Below are 22,265 nucleotides of genomic sequence, written 5' to 3'. Positions count from 1 at the left end.
GGAAGCACCCCTGGCTGGAGGTGCAGAGTATTCCATGGTCTACTGCTATTATCATCCACAGAAGCATCTCTTACAGCCAAGCCAAGTACAACATGCAATGGTGGAAGAAGTTCTAGAGAAGGAATTGGGGGTACCAGGGGCCACGTCTTATCTTGGCCACCAACTTGCTCAATATCCCTGGAACAAGTCACTTTGGTCTTCATTTTCCTCCTCTCTAACCCAAGAAAATTGAAATAAATGACAGGTAAAGTCCACCTAGACTGACATGTCTATTTCCACACATCCAGAACTGCAGAGGGTCTGAGACTTTGCCCTACTCACAAGCAGACCCATTAGCCTGCTGCAGCTTTATGAGTGCTGGAAGAAGACACAAGACTCCTGAGTCAGAGACCAAGGAAGTTATCGCTCACCGCACAGCAGACAGTATGAGCTTCATTTTCATAACAGGCTACAAGTAAAGCTGCCTGACCTCTGAAGCAGACATTCTCTTTCCTTTGCTGGACAGCAAACTTACCTTCTGTTCCAGAGGAAAACATTATCTCATCTCCCGAGTCTGTTCACCAAACATCCTTGAGAAGAGAGTCTGCTCAGATGGGTAGAAACGGCAGAAACCCATGGAGAACATTTCAGTTTCTTCCTGCCTCCCCTCAAGCTTGACAGTTCAGTTGAGCTCATCCTCCTGCCCTCAGAATAGTTCCTCTTTACATTTATGTTTCTCTAGGTGAGACCACTCACCTCCATTCATCTCCTCTCTTCCCTCCCAACTACCTCCACCTGCATGGACAGTCGTGACATCTATCCTGAAACCCAGACCTGCATTTATCAGGTCTCTCTTCCCAACCCATCTTTGCCACCTGCTCTCCAAGAGCGCATCTCTGTGTCACGCCCCTGATCAAAAACTGCCTGTGCCTTCTCACTGCCTCCTGGCTTAAGTTCTTAACTCCTTCAAGATCCTACATTCCTTATTAAATAGTGAGTATCTCCTGTATAGCACAGAGAACTATATTCAATATCTTGTAGTAACCTATAATGAAAAAGAATATGAAAAGGAATATGTATGTACGTGGATGACTGAAACATTATGCAATACACCAGAAATTGACACAACATTGTGAACTGACTATACTTCAATTTAGAAAATGGAAAAAAAGTAGTGAGTATTTCCAGGAGAGGGAACTTAGGTCTTACCCGCTTTTCCAACACTTAGAAATAAATATACACAGAATAAACTGCCTGAGGGGCTTTCTAGCTTTCTAGTCTTCAGATTTAAAAGATGTTAAGTGTCTGCTAAGCATGGGATATATTAGAGGAAAATCACAAGCAAGAATAAGCCATTAAACAGCAGATTCTCCTTTTTATAAAAGTTTCTTTAGAGGTTTTTTTGGAGAGGGTGGAGGAAAGATGTGGGTGTTTGCATTTGAGGGTTTGGATCATTTATTTATTCATTAGCTACAGAAAACTTTGTTCAGTCAGAATCTGCCTCAAACACCCAGAAGGCAGGGCTGCTCCACAGGCGGGTCAATGGACTGGCACTTGGCACCCCCCTCCCCGTGGCTGGTGGAGCTGGGAGGTGGGGGGAGCTGCCCCTTAGGACTCCAAGGCCCAAAGAGGTGAAATCCTGCACTCCAAGGAAAGGTGCCTCCTAAGTGGATCTAAGTATCACCCTTGGTCTGACAAGCATGATTGTACTTTGCAGGGCAATGGGAGAAAGCATTTTAATTCAGGTCTGGTCTTTTTAAAAATGTCAGACATATGGAGCAGCGGTCAGGAGATCCAAGGGAAGCAACAGCCATTCCTTTCGAGCAATCTTCACCGGCTACGAGCAGGACGACCCCATGACCCCTGGTGATCCTGTTACTCGGGGTCAGCTCACACATCGTTAAAAAGAGTCCGTTTCAAATAATGGGCACTTTCCCCGAAAGACACCATATTTTTGTGCCATTCGTCTCTTGTGTTGTCCAGAGTCCTCCGGGCTTACTGGAATTTCTCTGAAACATTTCAGATTCCTCAGGAATCATTTTAAAACATTGGAATTTTAAATCCCAGCTTCAGGGGAGAGTGGCCTGTCTCTGGTTCTCCTCCCCCAGCGCAAGTCTCCTGCCACCTAAAACAGCGTGGCTGTCAGCTCCCATCTAGGGAAGGACAACCAGATCAGCTGCCCTGCGTCCCCTTTTCATCCCACATCAAAGCCACAGAAAGAGGGGGAGGGGAGAGCTCCGTGGTAGAGCGCATGCTTAGCACACATGAGGTCCTGGGTTCAATCCCCGGTACCTCCGTTAAAATAAATAAGTAAGTAAATAAATAAACCTAATTACCTCCCCACCCCACCCCCAACAAAATTTAAAAAAAAAAAAGCCACAGAAATAACAGACTGGGTTGTTACAAGCAGGGCTAGGCTGGAGCTGGCTGATAAGGCTCATGAGAACCCATCCTGCCTCTCTCTTCCCAAATCTGTGTTCAGTGGTATCACATTGGAAGCCTAAAACCAGCCACAGTAGGAGTATTTACACCATGGAAATCAGCAAACACCAGGGCTCTCCTCCACCCATCCCCGGAGCCCCTTGTGAAACACTGACCAGCACACCACTGTTTATTTAACAACCAGCCACAGCCTTTTCTCATCTCTGCCTCATCAGCACCGATAAATAGAAACTCGAACAGCCCGTGATTTCTGCTGTGCTGCAGTTACAGTAAAACCTTCATGAATTCCACCAAATTAAAGAAGCATGACCTCTCCGTTGAGAGCTTGGGCCGCCTTCCTTTTATCAAGCTCTGTCCTCTAGAACCATCTCTCATTTCACCCATTAAGGCACTTCCTAAGCCTTCCCCCTAGAAATGTGCAATAAAACAAACTGGGCTTTATTGCTGTCTCTCTCCAGGCCCCCTTGAAATTACATTTTCCAGTCTATAGCCATCTCCTCCACCCCGAGGAAGCCTGGGAGGGGAGTGCCAGGTTTGATCAAGTTTCACGCTGTATTTTCATTTGCAGTCTTGCATGGACTCCCATTCAAGAACTACTTTGCTCTCCTGCTCAGAAGCCTCCAGTTGTACGGGCTTGCGGCGGGCCCACCAGGAGGTTACGCTGCCTGATGGATTCCCGGTCTCTGCAGCTTCTTTCTGGTAATGAGGGAGGTGCTCTCTGGGCAAAGCAAGGACACTGAACAGGCTTTAGTGTGTCCCTAAAGGTCACGGCCTCTCCCTGGGACCTTGCCAATCTGAAACATGCCTCCTCTCCGCAGAGAGAGACACAGTAAGGAGTAAACAGGCAGGAAGCCTGAGGTGGGCACTCGCCTGATGGTCGTAACTCAAGCACACCTTCCAGGAAGCCCCAGTCCCTCTACCCATGAATTCCCAGCCTGCTGGGAGAGCACATTGATCTGTCATCGGTGCTTACCTGGAGCTGGAGTCTCCTTTTGCCTGTTGCAATGAATTCAGCAATCCACATGGCTGTTAAGAAGCAAAGCGGTCCTCAGCCCCCTGCTGCCCTGCTCCCCAGCCCCTCACTCGTGTTGTCTGATGGATCCTAGGTATTAGCTCATAACAGCTTGAACACATGCATCTTCCTAAGAAATTCCTGGTGACCAAAAATCTTTCAGAACCCACAGGAATGGAGCTAAGCAAGTGGACATCAGTCACCGTCAGGCAGGTGGGATGTAGGAGACGGGCCCTCCCCACTCCTCAAATCACACTACGTAAGTAACCTCTCCAGCCTCACGTGACCCACCTGCCCCCACCCCACCCCGTGAAAGACGCCATGTGATGAGAATTGTTTAAATCCCAGCAGGCAGGCAATGGACTGTGTACTTCAGCTCATCAGAGGTCCGGTTGCTCCGTGGTCAGGGGTCAGAAGGAAGCCTCAAGGACGGGCTTGACATTTCCCAACCAGCAGGTGTGAGTCAGACCAGCCTTGACCTCCCCCCTTCCTATGGGTGGGCAGAAGTGGAGGTTGCTGGAGTGGAGAGGCAGCACAGGCGGCCGGGGTAGGGGTGTGCGCACGCCTAGGTGTGGGGACGTGTGTGAGTATGTACGCAGATGCTCTGGGGGAGCTGCGGCAGGGAGATCCGACGTGGGCTGAGCTGACGGGTGGACGAGGGGACACAAAGGTCACTCGCTCCCCAGTGAATCATCAGAAGTTCCAACTGCGTCACCAACTGAAAGAGGGTAGAAACCTCTAATACAGCGAAAGCCACAGTGAAATGATCCTTAGTCTTGCTGGAAACCAGCTTTTCAGTAAAACCTCATGTACTCATTTGTCTCTGAACAATATCCAGCCCGATTTTTTCCATTCAAAGAATTTTCAAATCCATTTCCTTTTGCAAAGATCATTTGAACGGGTGCATGGTGTAGATATTATACTGGTGGCCATGCTTTCTGGTGTGTGTGTGTGTTTAATCACAATGCTTGCCCTTTTCCTGTGCTTCAAACAACCTTTTACGGGCATATGTACACAAGCCAAGTCACAATTTGGCAGCCCCGAGGAACAGTTTAGCACCCTGATGTACCCACCCAGCTAAATTTTGCACCACCAGAAAAAAAAAAATAGCTCTGTACTTGGTCCTGAGCTTTGGGATGAAAGCAGGAATTTTCTGACCCACAGTACAACCTCAGAACCACAGTGCCAAGTACACAGGGCAGAGAGCAGACATAGAGACTTGATTGATCATCCTCAGTTGGTAAAAAAAATTAGAATTCTGCTGGTCAGAAGAACAATCTGAGCCCTAAATCCCCATTGTTGCAAAACTATTTAAAAGAACTCAGGTATCACAGCTGCAGTTTTAACAGCCTTGGCCAGGGCTGTGGAGATCTTCTGTCCATGATGGTCATATCTAGAGCCGAAGGAGACTTCAGAACTGTGAAGACCACAGCAGTTATATCTGGGGGAAAAAAGGGGCAATTCAGGGGAGGGGTCAAAAGTGGCCTCTGGGTGTCAGCATTATTTGATGTCTTGACCTGGGTGATATTGACACCGTAAACCCCAGTGTTTGCTCTGTGGAAATTCATGTGTTCTGTGTGCATTCCTGCATCTATGCTATCTTTTTTCTAATTTTTTTTTCCTTGTTTAGTCCCATCTCTTCACATTGCAGAGGGGCAAACTGAGGCCCACACAACCAAGCAGGGAAGAAGGCGAAGAGTTAGATTTGAGCATTCTCATTACCAGTATAGTTCTCTGTCCACCATAATTTAGCACTTAATACATGGCCGTCCATGTTATATGGGTTCATTGCATTTTTCCAAAAGTCTGAAGCTTCGTGTGGCACATAGGTCCCTGCACATGCATGTGCGCGCACAAACACACACACACACTGGGCTGAGATCACGGTAGATACTGTTATTTCATCCTGGCCTCTGCACCACGCTGAGTGCTCCCCACTCACTCCGGTGAGCATGTAGGGGCAATCCTGCTCTAGCCAAGACCCCTGGCTCTGCCCTTGAGATTGCTGCCTTCTTGTCTCCCTGACTAGTCTCCTGCCTTCGACATCTGCCCATGACTCCTTCGGTTTGGAGACCTACAAGTTCCCAATTTATCCGCACTCCACTGGCTCCTGTGGGCATCCTCGCTGCCTTGGATGAGAAACTGCTCACACCGGCCCAAGTCCCCTCACTCAGGTCCAGCCAAGACCCATCCATTTCCATGGGTGGGTGTGGATGAGGGCAGAGAAAAAAGATAGGACATTCAGTCAAGTGATGTATCAATAATTGGAAACCGATTAGATTCATAAGCTAGCTGGACAACTTCAAAACTAATTCAGTAAATGTCGAAGACGCTGGGCCACTGGGAAAATCTTTTCAGGAAGCACAACACAGGCTGCTTAAGAAAGAAGGGGAGAAAAGGGGGGAAGGTGCAGTGGGAGTGGGAAGGAACTGACTGGCAGAGCCTCAACCAGGAGGTGTGCTGAATGCACTGTTGGCTAAAGGGGTGGGGGGACCACGCAGGACTGACCATCGATGCCAGTCAGAATCCCCTCCGCTCCAAAACTTTCCTGCTTGACTTCATTCCCACCACCTGGGGAGTTGGGCTCGATGAACTTGAAGTTCCCCTCTTGCTCTCAGGATCTTCTTAACTCAGCTAAGAAAATAAACAGTGAATACCACAAGCAATCAAGAAAATGTGCATTCCTAGCAAAGAGCTTTGCCTGGTCTGGGGGGACTGCATGCCCCATAAAGGATGGATTTCTGGAGGCTTATTCGTGTAAAATGCAGGAAAACGCTAACTGCTATACTTGGGATTTTCCACGTACATACTCTCATACAAATGCCCTGATCAGACTTTCATATACCTGGGCTTTCTTCAACCAGGGCTTGCCTCTACTTAGGAAGGTCACCTCGGATGCTAGGAGCTCTTAAACAGAAGCTAAATGTTGGCCCTTACACCCTAGTCTTTACATGCATATTCAGCTTTTTTAAGTGGCTCTAGTCCCTTGAAATGCCAGGTTAATAGAATCCAGGAATTCATGCCTGACCTCCATGGAGCCAAAGACCACAGCCCGATTTTGGCCTGGGTTCCAGCAGCGAAATTCAGCAACAATGTTGACATTCGAGATTGCTACTTCTGCTTTCTGTTTTCTTAGCAGTGAAATCCACAAACCTTCCATTTCTGAACCTTTGCCCAGGTCGGGAAGCTGAACGATCAAACTGAACTTTATCTTGTGAAGGTTAACCGGTTTGAATCCAAATATAGCCGTCCTATATACCTACCAAGATTTATTATCTATTTATGTCCACGTTTGCACTGACATAGTTTTAACAGCCTCTGTTTTACCAGAAACCATGCAGACCCAGATATTGTGGTTTTGACAACGTTGATATTGAAAAGAAATATGTTATTTCTCCAATGTTGTTCTGGAATGAAGTGACCACATGTGAGTCTGTTTCTTATAAATTTAGAGGTTGCTAAGGGTAAGAGGAGGCCTCAGCCGGCCCCTTCATTTACGAAAGAGGATGCATGCTCAATGTCACACCTTGTTACTGGGGAAGGGCGACCAGGACCTCCATCCAGAGTGCCTCGTGCCACGCCACCCTGCCCACTCCACCTAACACATAAAAAGCAGAGAAAGGTATTTGCCAGAGGGTGTGGTGCCCAGCAGTCATGCTCACAGCCCTGTGGAGGCAGAGGAGGGTCAGGGAGTTTGGCATCCAGCCATGTGCACACCCCACTCCTTACCTGAGCACCCTAGCAATCTCACAGAGAATATCAATAGTTCTACCTAGAAGCTCCATTCAGCATCCCACAGAAAGCCCTGCCTACGGGGCAACCCTAATGCAGTAGATCAGTCCCCAACATCCATTGGTACCCAACACCCATTCTGTTCTCCTTCTGAGATGCCTACTTGAGTTGCAGAAACTAGAAAGCTAAAAACTACGCTTCCCAGACTCTCCTGCAACTGGGATGCCAGATGTGAGGTAGTCCCAGCCAATCAGAGGCAGGCAGGTATGTTAGGAAGATAGAAGGAGATGGAGGTAACACTTTGTTGACTCCCCCTGCTGATAAGCTGAGCCCTGGCGCCGCTGGGCTTCCAGCAGCAGTGCTAGGAGCTCTAGCGTCACAGGTGTCCAGAAGCAGGGTACGGTGCATCCATGTAGCTGGTGTGGCCTGGTTCTGGGCTGATGGAAGCAGCGACGGCCTCCTGGAAGGGCAGCTTCTGGACTGCAGGATCCAATGCCTTCCTTTTTATAGAAAAGCCCAGGTTGGTTGGCAGTCAGTTTTGCGCTGTAGATTTGAGACTTGTTTCGGATAGTCAACCTCGAGCCTGTTCCCTCAGCCTTCTCAATAATTCTGTAAGTCACTTAGTACTTTGCGGAAAACAAGGCAAAACACTACAGAGGTCCCCCATCCAAAGCGGGAAGCTGGATCCCACGAGGTGAGCGTAAACAGGTCTATCGATCCTTTCCAGACATGCCAATGTTCAGAATGAGATGTCAGACTGACCAGGACCTTGCCAGTACTGACAGGTTCGGATACCAGCTGCAGAGGTAGCCGCAGTGTGACAACAGAACCCTCAGCTTGGAGTCTCTGGGTCTAGATGTCACTCCCAGTTTTGTCCCTTCCTCTTGGGTGACCTTGATCCTTAGCCTCTTAAAATCTTTGTGCCTTCGTTTCTTCACTTGTAAAAGTTCACATTCCTGTCCTCACAGGCTGTTCTCAGATTAAATGAGAAGGAAGGACTCAGCACAGCTGCAGACAGAGCACTCCAGTCAGCAGGCTCCTCGTGGCTGAGGTGACAAAACCCCATTTAACGTGCATCAGCAAAAGCTCGGTCCACTGGTGGCGGGGCTTTGAGGAGAGTCCCTACAGCGAGCCCAGGAAGTGCAGAGATGAGGCTGGTATCTCTCCATCTCCCTTCTCTGCCAGGGTTTTTTCCACATCAGCACTCTCTCTCACCCTAGACTAGCTTAGCACATCAGTCACACAGAGGAATTGGCTTTAATGCCCACTCCGGCCGCGGGTAGCCAACTGTCTCGTTTTGCTGGGGACTGAGGGGTTTCCCAGGACCTGGAAGTTTAAGTACTAAAACTGAGAAAGTCTTGGGCAAACTGAGAGAAGGTGATCACTCTCCTCCATTCTCACATTCAAAAGTAAGGGACTGATTGGCTCAGCTTGGGCGCAAGGCCACCCAATACCAACTGACAGTGGCCAGCAGTACAGGTCACACTGCAATGGCCATGTGAATTCAGGGGACAAAAGGTCTCCAGATAATAAGGGAGGGGGAGACACCAGGCAGAGAATTCCATAAATGTCCAGAGCAGAGACTCAGTGAATGAAGGGTCCTGCATTGTTTCATGTGTTTCATGCCATGCATTACAACAGCCTCATTCATGTATCTCTACAACACAACACTAAGGAGCCCAACGGAATCTTGACCCCAGAAAAAACGCAATGGATTTGCATTTGAGATTTGGGTTTCAAGGTCAGAGAAAAGGTAAAAGTCACACAGAGTCAAAACACCTCGCTACCTCTGAGCCCTGGCATCTCGCTCAGCACAATGAGGTGCTCCCTTCAGAGGGATGAGCAGGAAACAGGGCCAGATGAGGAACGGCAAAGTACCCACTGCAAAGTAAGGACACGGACCCATGGGACCACAGGTGGCAGACAGGCCTGCACAATTGAAACAGATGTTTCTCCTTTGCCCCGAAGAAGCAGGCAACCTGGTGGTTTCAGATACTGGAAGGTTATGAAATGTATTTAAAAGATTAAGGCTCTTTGACCTGAGAAGGGCAGACAGTCAGAGTTAAATCGCACTCAGCCTTCAGAAATAAAAATCATTTAGGTGGATGAAATGGAGCATTTATGCTCCACAAAAGAAAGAATTTTCTTTTTCGGTCTCTTCCTAAAGAAGAATTTCCAATGGCGATTTTACATTATTCATAAGAACAAGCCACCACAGCCAATAACCTGTACAAACAGAGACAGTGAAAAGCCTTTTTTGCCTGGTTGAAGGCACATCATTCATTCCTATCCAAACAGACCTTCGGGCAGCAGCACACACAGCAGATATTCAGGCTAACAAAGAGGATGCTTAAACAGCAGAATGCAGATTGGAACAGAAAAGCATCACCGACAATTGTAACTCCTTTCCTTACTGCAGCTGGGAAATCAGGCAATTCCCCAAGCTCTTTCAAACAGGGCTGAGCCACGAATTTTACAGAAACTTTTGAGGGCAGTTTACACTCGGGGTTGGCTTTTGCTCCTCATCCCAAGGTACCTGAACAGGTAGGAGGGAGGTGCCAGTGGGCTCCTGCCCATCCCCAGCTCTGATCTGCTGCCTTATCAGAAACCTATTTTCCAGCGAGACCCCTACTCCCTAAAGCCTCATCTCAAGTGAACTCTGGTCACCTTCCACGCTCAATGCAGCTTCCTCAGAGACCTCCTGGACCCTCTCCAGGTTTCCCGACCACCATCAGGTGAATAGGTTCGTTCCAGCTTTCACCTCTCCTGCCCAGTCCTACCATGAATCTGGTCATTCCATCACTCTCCCTCTCTAGCCCAACCCCACTCTTACCCTGGAAGAAGCTTCACTGGAGGGCACTGGAACAGCCCTCTTACACCTGCCATCTCAAATCCTTGACCTCTTATCTCCATTGACTTTATTCTTCACTCCTGCTCAGCCACCCATGGTCCCTCTGCAGAATGCTCCACCTCTGAGATCACAGTTGGATATTCCTCTCTCAGATCCCGGCTCCCCTTCCTTTTAGCTTGCTCTCTCCACGACTTCCAATACCCCATTTATGTGCCCATTTATTGACGCCTGCCCCCCGCAACCTTTCTTCATCTCTTTATTTCCCTCTATATTCAACTTGGGTTCAATGATTTATTCAAACTTCCTGCTACCAGCCCCCTAACTTCCTTGCCCATTCCCCCAGTCGCTGCCACCAGGTGAAAGGTAAATGCCAGGTCCACTCAAGGCCATCTTCTTCCCACGGGCACCCGGACTGCTAAGCATTGCTGGAGTCAAGGGGATATCCAGACAGATTGGTGCCATCGGGAAGCCATGCTCACCAACAACGCCTGGGCCTCTCATTCTCCTGGACAATCCAGCTATGTCTCCTTGATCAGTTCAGCCTTCCCTTCCCCGTAACAATTAGTTCCAACTTGTCTTCTGCTCAAATTTCTTACCTACTCTCTACCCTCCTGACTCTCAGCAGGCAACAGAGAAACAACAGCCTTGGTAAGAGGAGAATGTCCTTGACATCCACCAGATCGCCAAACCTGCCTGTCCTTCCCATCTTTCCGCCTCCCATCCCAGGTGAGCCTCTGCCCCCAAGTTCTAGGTTCCAGCCTCTTCCCCACGCTATCAGCTCAGCTCATCACCCTGCACCTGCCCAGCATTCGCAACCTCTCCTCTGCTAATGCCTCTCCTTTCAGCATGTAAGCTTCTCAAGTCTCTTGTATCTTAAAACAAACAAGCCCTTCCCTCAGCCCTTTGTCACTACCAGCCACCACCATACTCGTAGCCTCACTCATGGCCACACTTCTTAAAGGCAAACTCACATCTCCCGGCCCTTGTCTTCAGACCACCTGAACCATAATTATCCAGGAAGTTTTAACAAATACATAGCAGAAGAGAAAGAAGCTAGAAACCAAAGACTAGATATTATATTGATTCCACATACACGAAATCTCTAGAAAAGGCAAAGCTGTAGAAACAGAAAGCAGATCAGTGGTAATCGGGGGTGGGGGCATGGGGGAGCAGGGACTGACTGTGAGCCAGCACAAGGAAACACTGGGGGGTGATGGAAATTTTCTAAACCTGGATTGCAGTGAAGGTTGCAAAACTATATAAATTTACTAAAACTCATCAAACTGTATACTTACAATGGTTGACTTCTATGGTATGTAAATTATACCTCAGTAAAGCTGTTGATGTGTGTGTGTGTGTGTGTGTGTGTGTAATTTTTTCACTCAGAAAGCAGAGGAAAATGAAGTCCTAAAACCTCAGGTCTGAGGGGACCAGGTTGAACCATAAACAGAGAGTTTGCATGAAAACAAGATGAGTCCTGCCCTCCATTCTGGATCAAGATCTCAAGCTGAGAGAAACGGAGAGTCAGAAGGGACTCAGGCTAGGCAAAGAGTAGGGAGCCTGAAAGGAGACTGAATGTCCCAGGTCTGCATGTCCCAGTGAATAAAAGCCAAGAACTTTATTCTTCCTACAGTAACAGAAATGACATAGGAGCCTCTGAAAGCAAGAAGGACAGTCAATCCTTAGCACTGAGGGTCCTTCCTTCTCCTACCAAGTCAGGCTTTCTACTTTCTGGGTGTCACAGAATGCGGGTGGCTGGGAGAGGAGAGCATTATCTAGGGGAGATAAGGCAGAGCCTGGGAAAGCAGAGATAGAACGGGCCCTGGAGACAGCGTGCAGGGAGCTGGCCTCTGAGGTCTGCCCTGGCCTCGGCCACAGTGGCAAGAGTCTTACCCTGAACCCAGGGCCCCCAGCCAGGAGGGATCCTGGCCCAACTTAACCCACAGCCAGTCTGAGAGCAGAGTTGCTTGGGTGAGAGCAAGGGTGAGCCAAAAGCACCGGTCACAAATGCAGCGGCCCGGCCCTCCCACCGCCGACCTCAAATGACATCCTGAGTCCTGAGCAGGTGGGACCTCAGGGTCCCAGGGCAGCAGGAAGAACCTGGGATGAGTTAAAGCAGGGAACCGGGGCGCGGCACTGGTGGTCACATGACTCTGGGCAGGTTACATCCCCTCCCAGCCTCAGCTTCCTCCGCAGTTTCCCCACTGCTGGTAACGGCACCGGGGACAGGCATGGGTCATACATGCAGCTCCTTGGAGCTGAAGTTCCGACTCCATTTCAGCCCGGGAGTTGGCCGCTTGCACCCCATCTCTAAAGAAGAGTTTGTCCTGTTCTCCCAGACACATCTCTCCTCTCTCCTCTGAGAGTCATGCTCTGAGTGCTCAGAGCCATGTGCCCCCCAGGAAACCGCTGCCTTGTCCACCCTTCCCAGCCACCCAGGCTTTGGGGAAGCTGTTTTCTTCCCTTTCTACACTTTGTTGTCCAGCAGTTATGCTGGCAAAGCAAACACTAAAAATATTATCTTTTCTCAGAGAATACATTGATCGAAAGGTCTATTTCCCTCTTCTGAGAAAGAGACCAGGGGTGAGACACGAGGGCTGGAAATGGACTTTTAACCAAAATGATACAAAATCGACTTGGACAGTCCCAGCAGATGAAAACAATTCCCCCAGCAAATAACTTTTTTTTTCCTCTTATGAGAAAGCGTCAAGGCAACCCAAATACATACCTCGGGTCTTGGCAATTCATTAGCACCACCTGCAGAGCCTTGAAGCTCTGGGTCTGTCTCCCTGCGACCTGAAAAATCAATAAGGAATCAACAGCTGGGCTACAAGGCTTCCTTGGCGAGTGGAGAAGCATTAGTGGGGCTTATCACTGGGGAGCTGGAGCCCTGAATGTAATCCTGATTCTAACCACAAATTCCAGCGCTAGAGGACACACTCCTGGGCACTTCCTTTACTACCTTCTCTGGGTCTTCTTCCTTTTTAAAACTAGCTTTTTTTTTTTTTTTTAAAGAAACTTGTACTATTTCACTTGGAATTTTTGCTCCTACTGTGGTTTGGACATTTTTTTCTAACTTTCAGACAGCAATCATAACAAAAATTCACACCAGCACGGGGCTCCTCTTTTGGCCAAACAATGTAATAATTCTGATGGACTCAGACTGCTGAAGTTGAGATTCTCAAATGGTCTAACACCCACTTCGTTAACATTAGAGCTAATTTCTTTTGAAGGGAGTTTAAAGCCGCCAGGACTTCGATTCTGGGGTTAATTGGTCTGTTTGCCACTGTTTGTCAGAACTGTCTTTAAAGAACATCTTCAAAGACTGCTCTGATACTGGCCCCCACCTTGTCTGACATGCCTCAGATGTCTTCATCAATGCCAAAAATGCAGTGAGTGAAAGGGCTTTTTACTTAATTATTTCTGAAAACCAGAAAGGGAATTCCATGTAGACAGATAATGTGAATTGACACAGTGAAATTAAAATGTGTGTTCAGGCAAAGAAAGCCAGGAGAGCTGAACTTCTAACTAGAGCCAGCGCGGGGGGTAGCCTGTCCTGCCAGCCCATCGCACCAGAGCCCTGGTGCTGCGTTTCATCTCTTGAAACAGTTTCCGTTTTAAGGCCCGTGCTGATTGGGTGGTGCAGGTCGCTTAGCAACCCACAGGCCAATAGTATTTGGCTTTAAAATGCCAACATCTGTACAGCATTCGAAGTACAATTTTTAATTCAAACACTAATGTCTGGAGACAGGGAAGAGCATGTATCTTGTAAATATAAAACAAAATGCATTTCCTTATATAATTCTTCCCTCCCCCCTCCCAGCAAGCACTTCCTGGTTTAAGTTGCTGATTTCCCCAACTCCATGTCTGCATTCCTATTTCTGGTTTCTTTTTTGGGTAGAGATGAGTAGAAAGGAAGAATAAAGTGGGACAGTTTTTCAGGTATTCAGAGGAAAAGTAGAAAAACGTGCACTTTATTTTAAAGGTAATTAGGAACATTTCTTAACAGAAAAGAAAAATCGTTTGGTCTCCATTTTGTTGAAAATTAGGGTAACTGTGGATCCAAGTTTCCTCCCAAGTCAGATAAGAAACAGGATCTGTCCCTTGATGACTATCCCATTATAGGATTTGGTCTACACGTTTGGTCTACGTGGAGACACGATTTGCTGCATCTGGAGGACTCAACACTAACTACTTCCTTGACCCCCAAATCACTGAACTACAACCCCCAAAGGAAATCAGAGAAACCCACCAGCAGAGAAACTCATACACTTTGTGATCTCTGAACATTGATCCCTTTTGAGGATGTTGGCCTCTATTATGTTAAACCCATACATGCCTGGGCTCTGTTTTTGGCCTCATCATACTCTGGCAATTGCAATTTCCTGTTCTTGCCACTGTCTAAATTCCCAGGTATCAGTATATTTGCATGTTGTTTGGGTAACAATGCAACAGAAACCCCCTCAGGGAAATCAGATTTGGAGAGAGTAAGGGCAACTCCAGAACAACACCTTTCTTTTAAGAAATCCAAATGGCTTTGCAAACTGATGCTATCATTCCACTGGCCTCTGCTCCACTGAATACATTAGCCCTCACTCCTTCCAATATAGAGAGGTCAAATTACCTGCTGGAAAGCAAAGGAAACCCTAAATCATCTGATGCAAGAAAAAGTAGCCAAGAGAACCTGAGCACGGAGGGGAACTTCAGATCTCGGTTTAGGGGAGGGTCCCTTTAACCGGACAGCTTCTGAAGGGCTTTAGCCAGGAGATCCTCTGGCAGAAAAAAGTGCTGGGTGCTTTGATAAAACAAAAACACACAAACACATTCCCCTCACCTTTCAACATAATACCCCAACCCGTTGTTAGATTTCGGCCATTGGTTTTTGCCGAGAGCATGAGATCTGATTGCTGTTATCTCTGCTTGCATAACTACAAATGTTATCATTACTGCTCAACTGATAGGCTCTGTTTTTACAAACACAAAGGAAGGCTGTATGTACACTTGCCCTCTCACCAGAATGGCTGATTTAAAAGGAAAAAAAAAGGAAAGAAAGAAAAGAAAAGGGGGGGGTGGCTGGGAACCAAGAGGGGCAGGCCTGCTGAATGAGCCTTTCAGAAAGAATTATGTGATAGGTTTTGTGTGTGTGCTTTTTTAAAACACTGCTGCCAAAGCTAAGAATTGAAAAGTATTCAATGGGCATCATGTCAGAAACACAATGATTTATTTTGCTGGTTCATTTTCAGACATGAGCTTTCTCCTTATTCCCTGAAATTTTGTTTTGGGCCCGCATCTTCAAAATGCGAGGAACAGAAGTTATGCGGAGAGCCGAGTCTGATTCAAGATAAACAAGGATTTGATTCTAAATATGACAGTGGCATATCCCTGGCCTCCAAAGAGCCTCGTCTGCCCAGACTGCAGGCATTTTCTCCAGCCCAACCTGCCCCGGGTAGAATCGAGGGCCCCTCTGGCCAGCCCCAACCTCACAGAGGTGTGGTTTATAAGCACCCTCAGCTCGACCATCACCTTCGGTGTCCAGGGGAGGCCTGGTCGTGGAGCTCCTGTTCGCCAGAGCTTGAACACACCGAGCAGGTTTGAGTCTCAGCTCTGAAAGGCGGGACTACAAGAAATGAGACTGCTTTGTTTTCCTTGTGTCACCCCACAAAGCTGAAGCCTTGTCACCATTCATTCCCACTCTTCGTCCAGGATTGCCTGGAAGAGCCTGAAGGCTCACTCAGGCCCGAGCATGAGAGGCAGGCCAGGGAGGAAGAAGGATCTAGCCCTCAAGGGGCCATCTCTCCAGACCACAGCTCCCAGGGGACTGTGCTGGCTGTCCCTCTGTCCATGCCTCTCTTGGCCACCCTGGGATCAGAGACTAAGGCAAACACAGAGTTGCTTCGGGCCCTCTCTTGTTTGGCTCCTTCTGGAACTCTGTGTTTGATATTGTTTAATAGTATATTTTTAAAATTGGGATCTAATTCAAAGGGGTTCCATGGCTTTTAGTGTATTTGTGAAGCTGTACAACCGTCACCACTATCTCGTTCCAGAATATTTCATCACCTCCAAAAAGAAACCCTAGCTATTCCTAACTTCGAAGTCATCCTTTTGAATTCTGTCTTCTAAAGAGGGTCTCAAATTGTTTACGTTTCAAGCCCCACAAAAATTAAATTCTTCCCCTGGAGTCAGACACCTTCTGCAAAGCAACCTCAAGCTCCCGCTGGGCAGCCATTTCTACTCCAGAACCAGCTCCACCGTGGGGGAAGGCACAGGTCCCCTGGAACTTAAACCCCTCACCTGTCTGGGGTTTCTGGTTTTGCCATTCCTTCCCCCAGGGCACTGGGAGGCTGGGGTCCCTTCTAGGGACCCACCAGAACCTCATCTCTCTTCCTCTCCCGGGGTCTCTCCCCAGTCCCAACTAAAGCTTTAGCTCTTAATCCATTTCTCCTTTTAAAAAAGCTCAAAAGGCAAGAGTTTGCCTCTTTTGTTCTCTGACTTGTGTTTCCCTTCCCTGAGGCTGGGGAGAGAAATCAGCACCTGCTTCATCAAAGGTCACAAAATAATAGAAAGTGATCGTTACCAAAACCCCATCAGGGTCAGTTCACCCATCACTGCCCGACACCCAGGGAACAGCACAGTTCCAGGCCTTCAGAAGCTTAAAGGTCACCGCCCAGCCGCTTCTCAGAGGAGTGTCCAGGGTGATGTCAAGTGATGTCCGCGAGAATCATGCTCCCTCCCCAAGTAGAAAGGTAGCTTTATTATCCATATTTCAGAAGAAGAAGAAGAAGAAAAAAAAAAAAAGCCGTGTTTCCTTGCCACCACAAACTGCTGAGAGAGAAGGGTGCCAGGAGCTGTGCTTGTGTAGAACAAGCCCTACTTAGAAAGTCAGGGCCCTGGGCCCTGGTCTACCAGGAAATCATTGGGGTTACTGATTCACTTTCTCACCCTGAACCTCAGTTTACCACCCACAAATCACCAAGCTCTGGTGCTAACCCTTTGTGAGATCTTATCTCCCTTCAGGGCTACCCTTGATTTCTGTTTTTATTTGATTTTATTTAATTTAAAAGATTGAGAAATGGATGGTGGCACAAGAGAGCCAGAACCACACACACCCCACCCCCTCCACAAGGGTGGCCGAGGCCAGACACATGAGGGTCACCACTGGTTCCCCTGGCTCCCCTGGAAGAAGACAGGCCAAATGATGGAGCTAGTCCAGGTGGAGGAGCCCAAGGCCAGCACTCTCTGTGTTGGAAAGGGCAGACCTGAGGTTGGAGCCATCACAAAGTGGCCAGATGACGCTGATGACAGTGACAATGGCAGCAGCTCTCCCTGTTTACTACTTGCTGGACCCTGTGCTGAGGTTTGCTTACTTCACATCACTATTCTGTGATGGTGTTATTATCCCCATTTTGCAGATAAGGAAAAAAACACAATAGAGAGGTTAAAAATTTGAGCAGGGTCACACACTTAGGTATTGAGAAAGCAGCATTTTATCCTGTCTGCATCTCGAGTCTTGCTCTTAGTCATGAGTCTGTGCTTCCTCAAGCAAGCAGAGCCCAGAAGAATGGGGTGACCTCTGCTTCCAGGACACAGAGATGCCCTTCCTAGCCTGGACCAAACACTGAGGTGGGTTTGGGTCTCTCTCAGGTCAGGACCAAACTTTTATAGCTTTGTTTGTTGTAGGGCACTGAGGATATATGACCTCAAAAGCAACTATCTCAATTATCTAGCAAAAACAAATGAATCCCTACCTCATACCATAAAACCAAATAAAGTCCAGCTGTACCACAGATTAAAGAATATTTTGAAAGTATAAAAATACAAGAAAAAAAAACATAAAATAATACTATAATAGTAGAATGGGAAAGGCTATTATAAGTAGCCACTTAACAGAAATATCTTAAAAACAAAGAATAAAGCACTTTTTCTAGAAGGGAAAAAAAAACATTGTTAATAAGGCTGAAAGGTGGATGACAAGCACATTACAGACAGAAGCCTCATTTGCTTTCTGCATGGCTCCTACAAAACAGAACAAACACCATTAATCCAATGGAAAGTATAGCAAAGGTTATGAAAAGTTCATAGCAAAGAAATGACAAAAGGCTCTTAAAATACATTAAAAGTATACAATCTTTCTCCTAATAAGAACATTCCAAATTAAAACTACCCATCTTGTTGGCAAAGATCTACACGGTTCAGCAAGAATGTGGGGAAACACATCCTCACCCAGTGCTGGAAGGTATGCACATCCTTTCAGCCTCTAGGGCAGCAATCAGGCAATCAATCTTTGATCCTACAATTCCATTTTTAGGGACACAAATATGCCCAGATGTATAGGACATAATTATATACAAGGATATTTATTATTTTATTATTTTTAGTAGTCAAAGATTGGAAGTAACCCAAATATCTGAGTAGAAAACTAATTAAATAAATATGAACAGAATGCTATGCAGACATTTGAAAGGATGCAAAAGGATGAAATTGGATCCTTACCTCACACTATATACAAAAATTATCTCCACATGGATCAAAGAACTAAATGTAAGAGCTAAAATAATTAATCTCTTAAAAGAAAATATAGGGGTAAAATTTCATGATCTGGGATTTGGCAATGAATTTTTAGATATGACATGAAAAGCACAAATAACAAAAGAAAAAAATAGATAGATTGGACTCACCAAAATTTAAAAGTTGTGTATCAAATATATTATCAAGAAAATGAAAAGACAACCCACAGAATGGGAGAAAAATATTTGCAAATCATATATGATAAGTGTCCAGTGAATACACATAAAGAACTCTGCTGATTCGACAACAAAACAACAATCCAATTAAAAACTGGCAAGGATCTGATAGACATTTCTCCAAAGAAGAGACACAGATGGCCAAAAAGCACATGAAAAGATGCTCAGCATTCTTAATCATTAAAGAAGTACAAATTAAAACCACAACAAGAGTCTATTTCATACACACTAGGATATTATAATAATAAGTAAAAATGGAAAACAACAAGTACTTGGCAAGGATTGGAAAGTCTGGAACCCTCACACACTGCTAGTGAGAATGTGAAATAGAACAGCTGCTCTGGAAAACAGTTTGATGGTTCATCAAAAAATGAAATATTTAATTACATTGAGATCCAGCAATTCCACTCCTAGGTATGTACCCAAAGGAGTTGAAAATGAGTCTTCAAATAAACTTTTGCAGCAAGAATGTTCAGAGCAGCATTATTCATAATAGTCAAAAAGTGAAAATGATCAAAATATTCATCAATGGATGAATGGAGAAACAAACTGTGGTATATCCATATGATGGAATATAACTAGGCATTAAAAAGGAAACAAATATTGACATATGCCACAACATGGGTGAACCTTAAAAACATTATGTAAGTGAAAGAAGCCAGACACAAAAGGCCACACATTGTGTGAGTCCATGTACACGAAATGTCCAGAATAGGCAAATCTATAGAGAAAGAACATCACTGGTTGTTAGGGGCGGAGCAGGTGGAGACGGGGAGTCAGTGTTTAGTGGGTATAAAGCTTCTTTCAGAGGTGATGAAAATGTTCTGGAATTAGTCATGATGGTTGCAAAACATGGTGAATGTACTGGAATCCATTGAACTGTCCACTTTGAAATGGTTAAAATGGTGAATTTTATGTTACATAAATTCTACCTTAATAAAAAGAAGGCCGAGGAAGTCCTCTGTGTATCAACAGACATAATCCCCAAGATGTATTTTTAAAGTAAAAAGAAAAACAGGTATGCCACTGCAGAACAGTGAATGTACCTGCTAGCATTTGTTTTCTTCTAAATGCATGGATTGAACAAGTTTTCATATCACTTCCTTCCCTGGGAGCAGAAGCAGAGAAACAGACCCACACCTGTGCCATCTCCAAGCTCAGAGGAGGAACACACCTTGTTCCAAGGCAGATGCAGCTTGCCAAGGTGGAGCGACCTTGTTTGCCCTGAGTGCAGCATCAGTCAGGCTGCTCCACTCACCCACGCTCATGCTGGGCAGAGAGCAGCAGCCACTGGCTGGGGCTCATTCCCTTTGGCACAGCCCCAGAGGCCCCATCATAACAGGGGGACCTGGCTAGGTGACCAGTAGGGAGCCCTGTCGTGTACATTTTCTCCACAACCAAAGCTGAGCCCTCAGCCAGCCAGTCCGATCCTCTGCAGTTGCTTCAGCTCAGAAGAGTTGCAAGTTCCACTTTGTTATAGGCTGCATGTGTGTGTTCCCCCCAAATTCATACCTTGAAGCCTTAAATCCTCATGGGATGATATCAGGAAGTAGGGCCTTTGGTGGATGATGAGGTTTAAGTGAGGTCTTGAGGCTAGGGACCTCTAGTGGGTTTAGTGTCCTTCTGAGAAGAGCCGTCTCTCCGTATGCCATGTGAGGACACAGAGGGAAGACGGCTGTCTGCAGACCAGGAGGCAGGCCCTCGCCAAACACGGAATCTGCCAGCACCTTGATTGGACTTCCCAGCTTCCAGAAGAGTGGAAATAAACTTCTGTGTTTTAAGCCACCCAGTCTATGGTATCTTGTTATAGCAGCCCGAATGGACAAGGACAGCTTGTATGAATGGCCCAGAGAGGGAACGGAAGGTGTCACGTTGCACCTGGCCAGCACAGGTGTGGGGCCAGCATGAACTGGGAGCCCCAGCCCTGCCCTTGGCTCCTGGGTAGCCCTCTGGTGTGAGCATCTTATCATGCCAAGGGCCAACGAGTGTTAAAAGAGAAGCATTTCCCTATAGCATGGCCCAGAGACTGGTCCTCAACTGAAAAAAAAAAATGTGATCAGTTCCAACACTGAAGGAAAAACTGGCTAAATAGAACTTTCTGAAAGATAGCACAGTACTGTCTTTTATGGGCACTTTCAGGTATTTTCGAGGGTGATTTTATTCATCTGTGATTCTCGCTTCATGTGATTGATGGCTTTAGAACCTAACCCGTGAGTTAGATGTGACTCCACTGTAATAGCAGAGCAGGACTGATTTCTGCTCATAGAAAATAAGAACCGAGAAATGGGCACAATGGCACAGATGCTACCCAGTTTCCCCAAACACCTCCTGCTGTCCACTCCTGCAAGCAGTTAGTGATCACATTCATTATTATGCAGGTAGCACCAGGAAGAGCCTGCATGTATTTAAAACTTACTGCGTTCCTGGTGGTCTACATACAAATCTCATCGAAATTACAACGTCTATAGAAGGTAAGAAATCTTGTTTTCATTTATGGGTGGGGAAACTGAGGCTCAAAACGGCTAAATAATTAACTGCAGGCAAGTGGCGGAGACAACGCGAGCCCTCTAATCTGAGAGATCAAAGCCCTGGTTCTATCTCCTCCACCACTTTGCCTTCTTATCCTGATCAAATCACACTGATTATCTCAGCTCATCTGCTTTTTTGCCCCTACACTGATTTACTTCTTCAATTTACATCCAATTTAGCCCCTTCTAATCAGGCAGCTTCCTTGTCTGCAAATGCTCACTGGGGAGATCTTAAGACTCACCCAGAAATGCGTTAACCCTCAGCTCATGCGCACGTCCCCAAGCCGACTTGCTGGGTGCCTGAAACTAAGCTACGGCATTGTGGACGGCTTCCTCCAGGAGCTTCTCAGCCATTCCACTAACACTCCTAGTCTCTTTCTAACCCCATGCTATTCCCAATACTGCTCGCTTCCAAGACTACCTGTGGCTCTTACTATTTCATTGATTTCGTGCTGGGATTTCTTACTACCCAATACATATCTCACGCTTTCATTTCTTTTTCTGTCCTTGGAATCTGAAACATCTCCCAATTTACTACCATCTGCTACCTTAATTAATAGGCTGTTTACTTCCCCTGGAAGACCTTGCAGTGATTCTCTTGGACTCCATCCCTAACTTGGTGCACATGGCAGGCTCTCATTAGTCTTGGTTTATAATCCAGTTTTCAATCTATTTGACAGCTCTCATCTCTAAGCCAATTTGAATTACATTGTTCTTGTAAGATTTCACAAGGCACAAAGATGCTTTTGAGAATCTAGAACAAATTACATCTACTACATTCCCTCTGTCCACTCCTTTTATAATTCGAAGGGCACCCAAAATAAGTACACAAATAACATCAATCTGGCTGGTTTGATATCAATTCACGGGTTCTCTCTCTGAATCGAAGCCTCAGGTTTGCATGACTATCTCCAAGGAGTTCTCTCTTCCACACAGTGTGACTTGAGACCTTTCTCCAGCCTCCCCTTCACCCAGGTACC

The 22,265-nt window shown here is 46.5% G+C and overlaps 1 long non-coding RNA gene across 1 annotated transcript in view; it reads right to left on the bottom strand.

Moving 5' to 3' along the window:
- Positions 1–4,392: 4,392 nt before the first annotated feature.
- Positions 4,393–22,265, bottom strand: part of LOC116666963 — a 33,689-nt gene continuing 15,816 nt past the window's right edge. The window contains exons 4-5 of the long non-coding RNA XR_004323757.1: positions 12,745–12,812; positions 4,393–4,874 (exon numbers count right to left, since the gene is read on the bottom strand). This is a non-coding gene — a long non-coding RNA (uncharacterized LOC116666963). The remainder of the gene's footprint in view (positions 4,875–12,744; positions 12,813–22,265) is intronic.

This window comes from Camelus ferus, chromosome 11, assembly GCF_009834535.1.
Source record: "Camelus ferus isolate YT-003-E chromosome 11, BCGSAC_Cfer_1.0, whole genome shotgun sequence".
Classification (NCBI taxonomy): Eukaryota; Metazoa; Chordata; class Mammalia; order Artiodactyla; family Camelidae; genus Camelus; species Camelus ferus.
This window is presented reverse-complemented; position numbering and strand designations above follow the sequence as displayed.